Raw genomic sequence first — 13,601 nt, 5'->3', positions numbered from 1 at the left:
TTAAAGTATTAAATAGAATTAAAGTATGAAATAGAGTGGTATAGAGTTGTAGTGTGGTATAGATAGAGTGGTCCCCACAATATAATAATAAAACCCTCAACTGGTCTGAATTCCACCAAACAAGTATCTGGACTGCGTAGTGTGGTGGCCCCGGTACACAATTTGGTACCGAGGCCACAATATAATTAAAAAATTGGGCATCAACTGTCACCGTTGTTTAATATCTGATAAACCTAAATATGGACTGCACAGTGGAGTGGCCCCGGTAGTAAATTTGGTGCCGGGGCCACAATACCTCCTCCAACTTCCAAGTGTAGTGTTTATAAAGACAGACAGCGTCGAAGTGTTATTAGTTGGCTTTCTTAACCCTAAAATTGTCCCTGTTGCAAATATTCGTGCAATGGACAGTTACTTTTTTATTGAAAGACTCAAGCTTTCAAGTGTAGTGTTTATAAAATATAAACAACAATACAGTAGTTTTAGAGCACGTCAATACCTCTTGTTTTAAATTATGACACGGCATTTTACTTTTGGTTTAATTTCTTGAATTTTTTAAAATTTGGTTTTACTTTTTGAACATGGCAAACGACTGTTGATTGGTCATATAATGCCAAAAAAAAAGTTCCAAGATGGAATTGTCCTTGGGCCCTCACACCCACCCTTATGTTGTTGAAATAGGACATGCACACTTTAACAAACCAATCATTTCAGCGACAGGGCCTACCAAACAACTTTGGCTGAAATGATTGGTTTGTTTGGGCCCCCACACCAAAAAAGCTATTCATCTCTCCCTGTACAGACTAAACAGGCTCTACTGAGGCAAGATGTCGTCCTCATCCTCAACCTCTGATTCCTCTCCCCCTACAGTGTGTACTTCCTCCTCATCACACATTATCAATTCGTCCCCGCTGGACTCCACAACCACAGGTCCCTCTGTAGTATCTGGAGGGCAGTGCTGTACTTCATTGAGGAATTGATTATTCATTTTTATAAACATAATTTTTTCAACGTTGTGAGGAAGCAACCTCCTTCGCCGCTCACTGACCAGGTTCCCCGCTGCACTAAAAACTCTTTCCGAGTACACACTGGAGGGGGGACAACTCAGGTAAAATAGAGCCAGTTTGTACAGGGGCTTCCAAACTGCCTTTTTTTCCTGCCAGTAACAATATGGACTGTCTGACATGTCTACTTGGATGGTGTCAGCAAAGTAATCATCCACAATTTTTTCTCTTGTGACAGCATCCAATGCAGCGAGAGTAGACATGTCTGCAATGGTTGGCAGGTCCTTCAGTCCGGACCAGATGTTATCAGCATCCCCGCCAGTGCCTCTTTTGGGAAAACTGAGCTTTTTCCTCGCAGCCATAGATGTGGAAGAAAATGAGGGTGGAGCTGTTGGCATGTCACGGTCCTCTTCAGAGGACAATCTCCTGACCAGCAGGTCTTTGCACCGCTGTAGACTTGTGTCCGCCGGAAACAGAGACACAACATACGCTTTAAACCGAGGATCGAGCACGGTGGCCAGAATGTATTCCTCTGACTTTAAAAGAGTGACCACCCTCGGATCCTGGCAAAGCGTACGAAGGGCTACATCCACAAGAGCTACATGCTTGGTGTAATCGTAATGGCTTACCAGCTCCTCCCTCACTTTCTCCAGCTGCTTCTGCAACTGCCTGATCAGGGGAATGACCTGACTCAAGCTGGCAGTGTCGGAACTGACTTCTCGTGTGGCAAGTTCAAATGGCTGCAGAACCTTGCACAACACGGAAATCAGTCTCCACTGCGCTTGACTGAGGCGCATCCCCACTCCTTTGCCTATGTCGTAGGTGGCTGTGTAGGCCTGAATGGCCTTTTGCTGCTCCTCCATCCTCTGCAGCATATAGAGGGTGGAGTTCCAGCGCGTCACAACCTCTTGTTTGAGGTGATGGCAGGGCAGGTTCATGCTTTTTTGATGTGCCTCTAGTCTGCGGTAGGCACTGGCTGAATGCCGAAAGTGTCCAGCAATTTTGCGCGCCACCGCAAGCATCTCCTGCACACCCCTGTCACTCTTGAGGTAATGCTGCACCACTAAATTAATGGTGTGGGCAAAACATGGGACGTGCTGGAAATTGCCCATATTTAATGCCCGCACAATGTTACTGGCATTGTCTGACACCACAAATCCCCATGAGAGTCTAAGTGGGGTAAGCCACTGGGAGATAATTTCCCTCATTTTCTCTAATATGTTGTCAGCGTTGTGCCTCTTATTAAAGCCTGTAATACACAATGTTGCCTGCCTTTGCATGAGCAGCCATTTTGTAGATGCTGCTACTGATGCAGCTGTTGCTGTTGCTGCGGAAGGGGATGCATCTACCCAGTGGGCTGTCACAGTCATATAGTCCTTTGTTTGCCCAGAACCACTTGTCCACATGTCCGTGGTTAAGTGGACAGTGGGTACAACCGCATTTTTAAGAGCACTGAGGACATTTGATCGTACTTCTCTGTACATTTTTGGTATCGCCTGCCTAGTGAAGTGGAATCTCGAGGGGATTTGGTACCGGGGACACAATACCTCCATCAACCCTCTTAATCCCACTCCACTGATGGCGGACACCGGGCGCACGTCTAACACCAACATTGCAGTTACAGCCGCAGTTATACGCTTTGCAATAGGGTGACTACTATCGTATTTTGTGGTCATGGCAAACGACTGTTGGACGGTCAATTGTTTTGTGAAAGACTTAGCGGTCTTACGACTTCCCCTCTGGGAAGATGACCGACTAACAGCAGCAACAGCAGCAGTGGCAGTAGTAGGCGTACCGCTGCAGGATTCCTCGGATGAATCCCGTATTGAGGAGGACTCAGTCTGGCTGCTGACTTGGGCTGCAGGACTGAATCTGATGGAGATTGTGGAGGAAGTTGACGAGGAGGGTGTTGCTGGTGTGTATCCAACTGGACCACGGGATTTAGGTGTCCCTGTACCGATGAGGGTCCTAGCCCCAGTTCCTGAACTAACCACTGAACTATGAAGGTTATTCAGGTGACGTATAAGGGAGGATGTTCCTAGGTGGGCAAGATCCTTACCCCTGCTTATTTGAGCTTTACATAAGCTACATATGGCCATACATTGGTTGTCTGGATTTGGATAAAAATAACTCCAGACCGAAGAGGTGCATTTTTTGGTCTTCTGACCAGGCATGACGATGGGCTTTTTCATCCCATGGACATCAGCTGTTTCCCCCCCTGGTGCCTCATTTACAATAACCACATCACCATCCTCATCATCAAGTTCCTCCACAGCGCCAGCTACATCATCAATAGCCTCCTCCCGAGCCACCTCTTCCCGTACAGTGATGGGAAGGTCAGGCTTGACAACCACCAACATCCTTGGACTCGCCTTGTGGATTTGTGATAATTTCTCTTTAGAAGGCAGAGTTGTTTGCTGTTTTGTTGCTGACAGCATAACTCTCTTCAATTTTTTGTAGGGGGGGGAGGAGGAGGAGGGCTAAGATCCGTGGGTGAAGCTGAACCACTAGTCATGAACACGGGCCAGGGCCTAAGCCGTTCCTTGCCACTCCGTGTCGTAAATGGCATATTGGCAACTTTACGTTTCTCCTCAGATGATTTTAAGTTTCTCTTTTTGCTACTTTTTCTTAACTTGGGCTTTTTGGATTTTACATGCCCGGTACTACGAGATTGGGCATCGGGCTTGGAAGACGACGTTGATGGCATTTCATCGTCTATGTCATGACTAGTGGCAGCAGCTTCAGCATTAGGAGGAAGTGGGTCTTGATCTTTCCCTACTTTATCCTCCAAATTTTTGGTCTCCATTATATGTAGCACAAGATACTGCAGAATGTGTGAACTTGGTAATATTGCAGTACCAATGGACTTATACTGCTGGATTGGTTTTGCAAATTTGGTTATAATTATTATATATATTTTTTTTTTTAAATTTTTTATTTTTTTTTACTTTTTTTTTATTTTTAAAAAACTTGGGAATAGTGGGGAAATAACTATGCCCTTAGAAGCACAGAGCACAGGACACAGCACCACTGGACTGAACAGGACACGGCACAGGACCCAGCAGCACTACGGAACTCAGCAGGACAGAGCACAGGACACAGCACCACTGGACTGATACTGCAGAATGTGTGAACTTTGTAATATTGCAGTACCAATGGACTTATACTGCTGGATTGGTTTTGCAAATTTGGTTATAATTATTATATTTTTATTTTATTTTTTTAATTTTTTATTTTTTTTTACTTTTTTTTATTTTTTAAAAACTTGGGAATAATGGGGAAATAACTATGCCCTTAGAAGCACAGAGCACAGGACACAGCACCACTGGACTGAACAGGACACGGCACAGGACCCAGCAGCACTACGGACCTCAGCAGGACAGAGCACAGGACACAGCACCACTGGACTGATACTGCAGAATGTGTGAACTTTGTAATATTGCAGTACCAATGGACTTATACTGCTGGATTGGTTTTGCAAATTTGGTTATAATTATTATATATTTTTTTTATTTTTTAAATTTTTTATTTTTTTTTACTTTTTTTTTATTTTTTAAAAACTTGGGAATAATGGGGAAATAACTATGCCCTTAGAAGCACAGAGCACAGGACACAGCACCACTGGACTGAACAGGACACGGCACAGGACCCAGCAGCACTACGGAACTCAGCAGGACAGAGCACAGGACACAGCACCACTGGACTGATACTGCAGAATGTGTAAACTTTGTAATATTGCAGTACCACTGGACTTTTACTGCTGAATGTGTGAACTTGGTAATATTGCAGTACCAATGGGCTTATACTGCAGGATTGGTTGTGCAAATTTTGTGGTAATTAAAAAAAATTAAAGTAGTTTTTGGTATTTTTTAAAAAAACTTTTTTTTATTTTTTTAAACACAGGGGAATATTGGGGAAATAACTATGCCCTTAGAAGCACAGAGCACAGGACACAGCACCACTGGACTGAACAGGACACAGCACAGGACCCAGCAGCACCACTGACCTCAGAAGGACAGAGCACAGCACACAGCACCACTGGACTGATACTGCAGAACACAGCACAGCACAGCACAGCACAGCACAGCACAGCACAGCACAGCACAGAACTAAACAGCACAGCACAGAACTAAACAGCACAGCACGAGATCTACCAGGACAGAGGACCACCTAACACACCCTCCCTCTACCCTGATCAATGCCCGAGTGAAGATGGCGGCGACTAGCGGGGAATTTATAGGATCCGAGTATCGCGAGATCCGACAACGGGATTATGAGTCAGAGCCTCGGTTTCACATTTGAATTTGGCGCCAATACCCGGATCTGTCTCGGATCCGACTCGGATCCGCAACGTTCGGGTGGGCTCGGATTTCATAAATCCGAGTGCGCTCATCCCTACTCACAATGATGCTTTTCCAACTGCTCCTTCTGTGTCAACATTTTATTAGTACTGCTGCTGCTTCACACTGCCACAGCAGTACTGGCCAAACAACGAAAATTACAACTTGCACATTTTTTACACACAAATATTGGGTTGTTTTTTTTTAAAGTATGTCAGATGGCACTGCCACACACAAGATTACTTTTACTTAAAAATCTTTAAATTTTAAAAGAAATAGAAATACTGCTTTTTTGAGAATTATATCTAACGCAGTCTATATAGTGTTCGGTACTAATATATATGCAATTCATTAACAACAACCAGTAGCCATTAGTCCGTGTATACTCTCTTAAAGATTAAAATTAAAAGCAATTGATATGCAAACTATTCTAAACTGACTAATCTTTATAAATCTGCTTTACAATAATGGTAAGATTCTATTGCTTTCTATGTCCCACATTCATCCTAAATGCTCAAAGCATTTTCAGAGCAGAGCACTGCAGCTAACCTCCTACCTACACGCTGTCTGTTCTAAAATGACACTTGAGAAAATGAGGAAGGACAATATATATAATGCAAGTTTTTGAAAAACAAAATTCCTAGAAATTATGTCTTCCCTCGTTTTGAAATTCAAATTTAATGCGCGAAACTGAGCCACAACCCGTTTTCACTCCGATCCTCAACGTTGGATCTTGTTGGATTTCAGAAAATCGGAGCCACTCATCCCTAATATATATATATACAGTCATTTTAGCTCTGCCACAAAAGGACCAGCTGACATCAGGTTAGTGATTCTCTCGTTAACACTGGTGAGAGTGTTAACAAGGACAAGGCTGGAGATCACTATGTCATGCTGATTAACTTAGAGTAACAGACTGGAAGCTGTAAAAGGAGGGTGGTGCTTGAAATCATTGTTCTTCCTCTGTTAACCATGGTCAAAACTTTTAGCCATGAATGTATATTAAATATAAATATATATATATATATATATATATATATATATATGTGTGTGTGTGTATATATATATATATATATATATATATATATATATACATATATATACATAAACACATAAAAAACTATATATAGAACCACATGAAGGTGCTAAGGAAATGGATAGGTATTTCTAAGTATAGGCCACTTTAATGTGGCTTTTGCTTTATTTAATCTTTTGAAAATAGCCTCTAGAGGTGAGCGCCTTTCTCAGTATTATGACGGATATTAAATGTATTAAGGAATAAAGTTTTTATAATCGTGCTGGTCGCGCATGCGCGATCCGCACTTCCGTTATGGCCACTTCTGGTCAACGGAGTTATCGATTACTGACACACTATTTAAAGCAGCATGAGAGCTGCATATATTTTATAACCTTCCTGAGAAAGTCTTTAATAGATGAAACGCGTTGAGGACTAGCTGTTGGTTGATTGCTGTTGATGCTCTCACTGCTTATTATTCCAGCTGAGTGCTACCATCTGTGCATCAACGCGATATCCATGTGTTATGAGCTTTGATCAAGCCTTTATCTGGTACGCATATAACTACACAGAATCACCCTGTTTTATTTAATAATAGTACACTATGTGGCGTCTTGCTTTTTCTCTGTCCTAGATTTACTGCTTGTCTTGATTGACCATCTGGTTATCTGAAACTAGGCTGCCGCTTGAATATAAGCTAGTGTGTACCTCCATCTATATCATCTGCATTGCTGCTATTCGGATAAACCTTGGATATCCCAATGTTTTGACATTGATTGAACTTAAGACTGTGAAATAGCGCCATTTTCACCTATTGTTGTTACATATATATATATATATATATATATATATATCTCCCCCTGACCTCTCTCCTTCTGTACTATCTCGTGTGACCAATTGTTTTCCTGCTATCTCCACATGGATGTCCCAACGCTACCTGAAGCTCAACATGTCTAAATCAGAGCATACTATCTTCCCTCCTGCCAGAGTCACCACATGCCCTCAAATCTCCCTTACTGTCATTAACACCACAATTTCCTCAGTTTCCCAAGCCCACTGTCTTCGTGTCACACTTGACTCCGTCCTCTGCTTTATTCCTCACATCTAGACTCTCTCCACCTTAAAAGCATTGCCAGAATATTCCCTTTTTTTCCACAACATGCTACCAAAACTCTTATCCATTCTCTCATCATCTCCCGGCTTGACGATTGCAACCTCCTGCTATCTGGTATTTCTGACACCCATATATCCACACTTCAATCCATCCTAAATGCTGCTGCAAGACTGATCTTCCTCTCTCACCACTCCACATCTGCTGCACCGCTTTGCAATTCCCTACACTGGATTCAAATTCAAATTACTCACCCTTACCTACAAAGCTCTCAACGGGCCTGATTCATCAAGGTGCGCAAACGCATACGCATCTGCTAATTGGTTCTGTGCATGCGCAAAACGCCACTTGCGCTACGCAATCACGGCAGATACTACTCTCAAAGTCAACGCAATCTCAAAGGACAACGCAAATAGATTTGAGATGGCTGCTGACCACTTGAGAACAAAGGGGTGGGAATGGGCGGAGAGTAGGCGCAGACTGGGCGGAGATGAGACATCATTTGAGTAAAGTAGGCGTTATGCTTTTTCACTTGAGAACAGTAGGCGTTCCCTCTGTCCAGTTGAGTGAAACTGACGTCACTCCTGTCTCAAATCTTTCACAAAAGTTAAGGAAGGCCAGGGTCATGTTTAAATCCAAAACACCTAGCGCAAACATCTGACACTTTCCAAAATGGAGTGCACACTCCATTCCCCATTCATGGCACTTTCCAAAATGGAGTGCACACTCCATTCCCCATTCATCGCACTTTCCAAAATGGAGTGCACTCTCCATTCCCCATTCATGACACTTTCCAAAATGGAGTGCACACTCCATTCCCCATTCATGACGGCTGCTGGAATCGAGTGCACAGTGCATGGCTAATTTTCTAAATTGTGTTAAACTGTTGGGCAAACATTCGCCTTTATCTGAAATATTTATTATAAATATCTTTTGATTCTCATCAACTAACATTTATCATTAGTCTCAATATGCAACATGGATGATTTCACAGTTGTTGATGGTGCCTTTTCAATATAATAAAATAATAATACACATATAATAACTGTACACTTTTTGTTGGAATTTACACGCATTATTTTTGCTATTGTAAACGAAGTGTTTGATTACCACAGGGTAAGTTTTTACAGCAACACAAATATTGTAAGGATATTAAGGATCCCTAAGACACAAGTGAATTAGTGAGGTCTCGAACACACGTTTGCAAGCTTCAAAGGTGGATTGGCTAACTGCTACACCACTGTACAAGTGGTGATAAGAGCAGAATCGAATAACAATGAAAGATGAGCAGCAAATTCTCTCATAAGTTGGTGTCCTTAAAAGATGGTAAAAACTCCAAATATTTTCACATATTATACACTGTAAGAATTGGTATATGGTGAGTAAAAATGTATGCATATTGAAATATATCCATGATCATTAATACAAATCAAAAGTATATTAGTATTGCTACCATTTTTGTGTTGTCTTTTTGGGGTAAGCACTTAGCTTTTTCTACTTCTGCCAGTACAGATTTACTATGTCTTTGCAACAACTCCTTTGATGTGTTGTAAGTGATCACACTGTTCAACATGACATATAGGCAGATTACACATCAAACCATATATAAAAGCACTCTTAGATAAGTCACAGAGTGGAATAAATACACTCAAACATTGACATAAACAAAGGTAAACTACATACACGCATGAATCAGGGGTCAAACTCATTACCTTATCATTGCATGGTTATTTCTTTATCCACTAAGGTATACTTCAGATTGAAAAACCCACACCAAACTGCACAATAACTATTTCGGTCAGCTGAATCGCTGTCTTAGGTCTGACAAATCTGGCAGGTTGCATTTATTGTTAACGGCATGACGGATAACGTACTATTAAAATCATAACCCTACATACACACACATAACTAAAAAAAATTGCTTGTCGAATGCATCAGGACCTTGAAAGACTTCACCTTAAAAAAAAAAAGGGAGCAAGTTGCGTATCTTGCAAGCATTTGCATATTTTTATTTATGTTATACTTTAGTGGGTATGCTTAATGGAGGCTCGTAAATCGCTTTGTGCTTAGGGTTGACCTGTGGGCTCGAACTCCTGCACTTAGTATTGGTGGGTGTAATACATAACCACTACACTATAGTGTCACACATAAAGCTGTCACGCATTAATTTAACACATGTAAATGATTTATACGGAATATAATTATAGTCAATACTATTTTTACCTTAATATTGCCACAGCACTAACAGCTAAGCGCATGATTTACATCGGAAATAATAGTTTAAATCTCGACTTACCGTACATTGAATCTACTTTGCTAACATGACAGGTGACTTTTAGGCTAAAACACACTTATTTAATTCGTACGCACCTGTGTGCTCTTAATGACTTCTGTCCGGCATACTCTCCGGCATACTCACCGGCATGCAATTAACTAATTACAGTGGTAGTTAAAAATACCTTGCTTGCACTTCTGTGTTGTTGGGAGTTTCACAGTTCTGGGTAAGTAGACTGTAGATGGTCAAATGTTTTTTAATCTGATGTTTACTGCTGTACCTTGCTCAGCACTCAGTATGTTTAAATATTTAACTATATGTTGGTGAGCTAGAAATCTTTATTGTTGCTGAAAGGGCTTAATGTACTGTGCAAGTGGTTTTTATGTTGAAGGTTATTGGAAAAGTGTTTGGCAAGCTGCAGAGTTTTAATATTTAGCCCACTGTGTATACTTAGAGGCGGAACTGCATACAGACCTCTAGAATGTAGTGAAATTAATAAATATTATCCCTTTTCATTCCCAAATTTTTTATCTGTTTACCCTCCCCCACAGATATTGGATCTGCTGCCGAATCTGGTACTGTCATTGTTTGGGATCTGTGGCATTTAAAGACAATCTTGTCTGTGTGTGTGGTAAGTAGAAATCAGATATTGTTTCTTACATACCCCTTGTTAAAACACCTTGCAATAAGAATGGCCAGGCTTTTGTAATTTCGTTATTTGTGCTCTAATCGCTTTAATTGAAGTGGTGGTTTTTGGCCCTACCTTAAAGACAAATTAACACTCTGTATTTAGTGTTTCACTCCCTTCACATTTGTACGCCACATAAAGTTAAATATAACTAATGTGAATTGTGAAAGGGTCTATGGCGATGGTAAGTATCACGTTTGCAAGCACTTTGGTGGTGGTTCTATATGACTATATGGTGTTTGGACAATGAATAGGGTTTCTTTCTGTAAATTTGGTTCAAATGTTTTTTTTTTTTTTTTAACAAACTCACCTTTCACATTACTTTCATCTACTTATGGACTGTCCTTTTACACCATTAAGAGAAAGCATGAATAACGACATAATTGTAAGTATTGGTTGTGTAATTTGTGGCAAAGTCACACAATGCAAAGTCTAAACATTTCACCTAAGTGGTGGTTTGTGACCAGAGCTGGATTAAGGCTTTGGGGGGCCCGGGGCACTTCAGACAGGGGGGCCCCTAAGATCAAAAATTAAGGCAGTGGTTCCCAAACTTTTCAAGTTTGCGGCACCCTTAGTGTCTCCATAATTATTTCAAGGCACCCCTCCAAAATAATTACCTATCAGTCCCGTTTTATAAGTAGTTTGGTCAAAATAATGTAATAAGTATTTAGGTCAGGACGGACATACTTAGTAAGTTGTTTGCAAAAATAATACACATAAATCCAAGGGAAAAGAATACTTTTATATTGTTTTTTCTATTATATTTCTGTTAAAGAATAATTTACAGCTAACTCACTCTGTGCCCCTGTATCATCTCCACACACTCTGTGTCCCTCTGCATCCACACTCTCTGTGCCCCCTCTGCATCCACACTCTCTGTGCCCCCTCTGCATCCACACACTCTGTGCCCCCTCTGCATCCACACACTCTGTGCCCCCTCTGCATCCACACACTCTGTGCCCCCTCTGCATCAGCTCCACACACTCTGTGCCCCCTCTGCGTCAGCTCCACACACTCTGTGCCCCCTCTGCGTCAGCTCCACACACTCTGTGCCCCTCTGCATCCACACTCTCTGTGCCCCACTGCATCCACACACTCTGTGCCCCTCTGCGTCATCTCCACACACTCTGTGCCCCTCTGCATCCACACTCTCCGCACCCACACACTCTGTGTCCCTCTGCATCCACACTCTCTGTGCCCCTCTGCATCCACACACTCTGTGCCCCTCTGCGTCATCGCCACACACTCTGTGCCCCTCTGCATCCACACTCTCTGTGCCCCCTTTGCATCCACACTCTCTGCATCCACACACTCTGTGCCCCCTCTGCATCCACACTCTCTGTGCCCCCTCTGCATCCACACTCTCTGCATCCACACACTCTGTGCCCCCTCTGCATCCACACTCTCTGTGCCCCCTCTGCATCCACACTCTCTGCATCCTCACTCTCTGTGCCCACTCTGCATCCACACTCTCTGCATCCACACACTCTGTGCCCCTCTGCATCCACACACTCTGCATCCACACACTCTGTGCCCCTCTGCATCCACACACTCTGCATCCACACACTCTCTGCCCCTCTGCATCCACACACTGGCCCCTCCTTCACTCTTTTGCCCCTCCATTGCTGTGTCCTATCACCATTCCCCTCCATTTCATTACTTACATACTTGACCTTCTTTCTTCTGTCTTTTCTTCTATCTTCCTTCCAATTCGGCAGTGCCCGGGACCCAGAATCCTCTCTCCTGCAGCTTGTCACTGAATGTCGGGCATGATGTCGTCACGCTCAACATTCAATGAGAAGCAAGGAGGGAAAAGGATGCTGGGTACCATGTGCCGCCAGATTGGTAATTTTTTTTTTTCTTTTCCTGGCCACAGCACCCAAGTGCCAGCGCTGCAGCGCACACTTTGGGAACCTAGGAATTAAGTGCATAGTGTCATCATGCAGGAGAGAGAGTTACAAGTAGGTGGTGAATATTAAAGAGACAATCAGACCAATTCTATCATAAAAGGAATATTTATTTAACATGTATCCAAACATAATAGAGAAAAAAAGTTTTGTATATTATATATATTTCTATACATACACATATAAACAGTGCCATGAAAAAGTATTACACCACATCCTGATTTCCTCCGTTATTACACAGTTATTGCACTTTTATAACTCAGGATGATTTTTGAACTTTAAATATTAAAATAAATATTAAAGATAACATATGAACAAATAACACTTTTTAGCTTAAGTTTTTACTATTGTTTATATAGCACCAAGTATTGGTATTTACAAAAACAGAAAAAGGACAAAATACAATGCTTCCGCCCTCACCCCACACACACTAATATTAATTCAAAATATACATTGCAAAACATGCCCAGAAAAGGCAAAAAATATAACACAATCAGTTCTGGACAAGAAACTGGAAAATACATATGATTCCAACTGTAGTATTAAACAATTGTTAATACAATATTTGATAAACAATATATAATGTGCATTACACATATAAATCCCAATGGCATGGGTAACCGCGGGCTCAATCATCCAGAACAGCTCATCTCATAAAGACAAGCGCATAGGGGGAATTGAGTCATCTACTCCATGTGCTCTGATATTTCTTCAGAGCCTGCCTACTGGTGTAAGCAAACCCTTCATGACCTATCATATTATTGACCAGCACTATCCAGTGTTTGAACATAGGACTTGTAGGAGCTATTCATGTTTATTTAATTTCACATAGTCTATAGGGGTATTAGTAAGCCATATTTCGAAATATTTAAATTTAGATGTCCACTTTAACGTGCACGTACATGGAGGAGATGAACTTCCATCCAAAATTGAAAGACACTGGGGAATATTCATGGCTTAAAATCAACAGGGACAAATTCAAGCTTGTTCACTATCTTTAACAAAGCCACCAGGGAGGCATCTTAATCTGACAGAAACAAAAGCATGTCATTGGAAATGAAGCCATCTCATCCTCCATATGCACTGAATAATACCTTTAAATAAACTATTATTACATAAAGCAAACGTGTGAAAGGTAACCATTCACACATACACATGCTACAGGATGTGAATATAAAAATTTCATCTAGTTTACAAACTTGGGTTCAAAACCAAAATGAGACAACACCTCCCACAAGTACGGCCATTCAACCGAATGAAACAC

This window comes from Mixophyes fleayi, chromosome 1 (genome assembly GCF_038048845.1).
Source record: "Mixophyes fleayi isolate aMixFle1 chromosome 1, aMixFle1.hap1, whole genome shotgun sequence".
Lineage (NCBI taxonomy): Eukaryota > Metazoa > Chordata > Amphibia > Anura > Limnodynastidae > Mixophyes > Mixophyes fleayi.
Note: the sequence above shows the minus strand (reverse complement) of the source record.